A 4518-nucleotide genomic window follows, 5' to 3' on the forward strand; every position below is an offset into this window, starting at 1 on the left:
TACATTGTATAACCGCCATGTACGAGTAAATTTGACTTGTTGCGCTACATCTCATGTAAAAGTTGTATGCGGACCTTCCCGCGTATACATGTCGCATGTACATTTTGTATATAGCTTTTTCGCGATATACTCGACGTGCCGTAAAAGTTGCGCATGCGCAATGCCAATCTTTCTTGCCGCTTTATTGCCATATTTGTTTACGAATACCTGTTCGATCTTGTTCTATGGAGTCTGTTGTATTCTTTGCGTTTAGTGTGTTTTTTCTTTCTTCAGGCAAAAGGGCAAGTGCATCAGCAGATAAAAATGAGAAGTCTTCCATATCGTTTTGGGAAGGTATCGCGAATTCCGAACAGCTCTGCACCACCGAACACACTAATACAAATCGCAGATGTAAACATACCTTTTAGCACTATGTGGCGCTACGCTCTTTTGTCACGGCGGATCGCGCGCTAGACAGGACTGGCTGTAGAAACCGGTGCCATTACCACGTTCTTTGCGCGAAAAATGCAAGTAACGTCAATAATTTTTTTTTCTTTTTTTTTGCAGTGAGTCCCAGCAGCTAAAATTTTGATAGTGGACTTCTTTCGGTGTATTCTTCTTGCATAAAAAGTTTGAGGGTTGGTTTCGACATGTGGGATTGGACCACTCTCTTGTCAAATTAGAATTATATTAATACCGCCAGCTGCTCACCGGCGTTGATATATATCAACGGGGACAGGTGAATATGCGTGCCCTGACCGGAACCCGAACCCGGGATCTCCTGCTTACATGGCAGAAGCTCTATCCATCTGAGCCACCGACGGCACAGAGGATAGTGCGTCTGCAGGGACTATCCCGCGCACGCCTCCCGCGAGACTCACATTCTCACCTTGTATGTCCACACACTACATTCGTAGTGTCCCACTCGAACACACTCATTACTCGTGAAACACATTCTTACCAAGTCCCGTAAGAGTTCGGGGAATATGTGTGCATCCGCACAGAAGAAGAAGGTCATTGCCGGTATTGCCAGAACTATATACTTATATGGATAAGGAGTCCGTTTACAACCTGTACCACGCAAGTAACGAGCAGCCCTTAGCGGTTCACCATCACAGTTTTTTTTTATCTTAAATATCTTTGTGACTAATGCCCCTTTGGCATATTTATTATTTTATAAATGACATAAGTACTGCCAGTCTTTCACGATAATTCCGTACTTATTACTTGTTCCATACGTTTTTAGTCATAATTCTATGACCATGTTATAGACCATTCTTTAGTTTGAATTCTGAGGAAGACACTCCTAGCAGTGTTGAAACCCGGTTAAATTCGTTAGAAATTAGTGACTGAGGGCTGTTTTCTTTTAACTGTTATATGGATATGGTGTCCGTTCTTTCGGACATGTCAGAAAGAATAGACACCATATCCATATAAGTATATTCTCTTGTCAGGTTAACAACAAAGGAGCAGACGAATGTTCTATCTGCTGCTAGCGCCAAAGCGGATAGGACATACTCTTTTGATGGCTCGCTGAAAGAGGAGAATGGGCGGAACAACACAGAACACCAGCGAGCAGAACACGACCGAATGCTGTCTGGTCCCGCTCGCCTAACCGTTTACACCACGCACAATTCTCGTCCGCTCGTTTCCGCTGCGGTGTGAAATAGACTTTACGAGCGCACGAACGAGCTTTTGTGCCTCGCCACTTATCCGGCGATATTAAACCGGAAACAAACACGTCCCATGAATCGCCGCACCCTGATGGCTTTTTTTTATTTTGCAGCTACTGGATCTCACACCAGAGACCGTAATTAATTTTGAATTAAAACTCGCGGATCAGCTCTTAGCCATTTGCAACGCGACAATAAGAAATTAATGGCTGTCTGAAATCCTCGCCTGCTGCAGCCCTTACACTACTGCTCTGTGTAACAGGAGTCTATTCACACTGGCGGACATGAATTTTGCAGCACGCCGAGAGACTGTTCTGCGAAATTCATGAGTCGGCGTGTGGATGGCGCGTGTCTCAAAGCTAACACACTGCGAGAGGAACGGGTGGTCGTAATAGCAGCCCAGCACAGCTCGGCTCGCATTACGTTTGATGGAAATGAATAGTGTGCGGACAAGAAGAAATGGCCAGGTCCAAGTAGACAATTCAGCCGTCCGTGGAATCGAGGATCTCAACGAATTTTGCCCGTTACCGACACTGATATTCTCAGTATGTCAGTCCCGGGATTTCAAGACTTTCGAGAAGTACCATAACAAACCACAAAATAAATATTGTTTATGCAATACAGTAACAGATCAAAATTTTCCGATTACTTCCTTCACTCGTACTGTGAAACCTCGCTTCTTGCCAAATTTCATCATTGTAGGTCAACTGGAAGTACCCAATACGTCTCAATGAGTGAGTTCGCGAGTATCAAAATATGTGACATGGCTGCATTTTTTGACTGCACTGACTTTGAAGCTTGCATTCATTACAACGCTAAGATACCTTACACATCAGTATGTGACATAAATTTCAACTTGATACCTCAACCCCTTTCTGAGAAAAAGGGGTCTCAACAATAGGACGGACAGCATCGTCAAAAGCTCTCACAGCCACACACCGAAGCTTCCATATGATTTTTGCGAAGCTTAACATTAGCTACATCCTCTGCGGTAGTTACTGCATCTCTGTTCTGACAATTGTTATACACTACCACTATCCCTCGTAAGAATCACAAACAGACATTCGTAAAAACCTCACAGCGTGTTCAGTTCATGGATTGTGCAATTTTTTCCGAATCTCTCAACCTTCCACCTAAACGGAAATGCACTGTTTGATAATCGTTACTGGTATAAAAGAATCCAGCTTCGCTTAGTTTGCAAAGACGTTGTGTAATAGCTAACAAACTGTCATTGAAGGATGTCAACCATATCTCTCATGTTCTTTATACAGGGAGAACTGAAGCATTCTTTCGCACTTCATTTATTGAACCTCACGATGATGCAGATTCAGAAGCTGAATTCAGACGCACTTCAATTCTAAACAGACTCAAAAGAAAAAAGTGCTTCATGGTGTAAAATTTGATTCAGCATTCACAGGTGAAACTCATACATCCACTATGTTACACACACACACACACACACACAGAGAGAGAGAGAGAGACAAAGAGAGAGAGAGAGAGAGAGAGAGAGAGAGAGACAAAGAGAGAGAGAGAGAGACAGAGAGACAGAGACAGAAGGAGGGAGAGAGAGAGAGAGAGAGACAGAGGGGCGGAGAGGGGGGGGGGGAGGGTGACGAGATGTACTTTATAAACTGATTCTCACCCAGCCTTTTTGTAGTGACACAAGTGCGTTGTCCACACAGAGTAGGCCGGTTGTAGACCCGAACAGCATGCAGCCCACTCTTTGCTGTGGTGTTGGACTTTGTCCTAGAACATTATCTTGGCTAGAATTGGCACAGTGGTGTGGTGACCTCATTTTGGTTCTTGTACTGGCACAGTGGATAGCAATCAAGGGATTGGGAATAACATAATGAGTATCATGAGTGGCTTCATAAAAGCAATGTCGCGCTATGCCTACGCTGTTGCATGTGCCACTCTTATCTCTATAGGTTCGGACCTGCCATAGCAGTAGCGGATCCAGCTAGCTGTAAATAAGAGGCATTTTGCCTCAATATATGACTTGTGTTCGCCTACAAATGGTAATTTTTTTCTTGTGAAACAACTACAAATTAAGAAGTTTCGGATTTTTTCCTTTGGTTTTACTATGAAACCTTACTTCTTTCCAAATTTCGTGATTCCAGATAATGGGAAAGTAGTCTATAGGTTTTTATTAGCGAGATTGTATCAATGTATGACATAAATGGCCGTATCTTTTGATTGCGTTGCTTAGAAACTTAAATTTTTTACCCCGCCAAGGGACTGTAGACCTTAGTATGTGACATAAATTTCAACTTGATACGTCTACTTGTTCCTGAGAAAATGTATTTCTAACAGTCCGAAGGCTACATAGCTGAGAAGTGTGTGAATTATCGCACAATCAGCTTAAGATCTCATGCATCCAAGTTGGTGACAAGAATAATATACAGAAAAATGGAAAAGAAAATTGAGGATGTGCTAGATGACGATTAGTTTGTGTTTAGGAAAGGCAACCATAGAAGCAATTCTGACGTTACAGTTGACAATGGAAGCAAGGCTACAGAAAATCAAGACACGCTCATAGGTTTCGTCTATCTAAAATAAGCATTCGACAATGTAAAATGGTGCACGATGTTCGAAATTCTGAGAAAAATTGACGTAAATTACAGAGAGAGATGGGTAATATACAATACGTACAAGAGCCAAAAGGGAAAAGTAAGAGTAGAGGATCAAGAACTAAATGCTCGGATTAAAAAGGGCACAAGACAGGCATGTAGTCTTTCGCCCCTACTGTTCAATCTATAGATCGATGGAGCAATTATGGAAATAAAAGAAAGGTTCAGTGGTGGAATTAAAAGTCAAGGTGGAAGGATATCAATGATACGATTCATTGATGACATCGCTATCCTGA

The sequence above is a fragment of the Schistocerca piceifrons genome, chromosome 9, assembly GCF_021461385.2.
Source record: "Schistocerca piceifrons isolate TAMUIC-IGC-003096 chromosome 9, iqSchPice1.1, whole genome shotgun sequence".
Lineage (NCBI taxonomy): Eukaryota > Metazoa > Arthropoda > Insecta > Orthoptera > Acrididae > Schistocerca > Schistocerca piceifrons.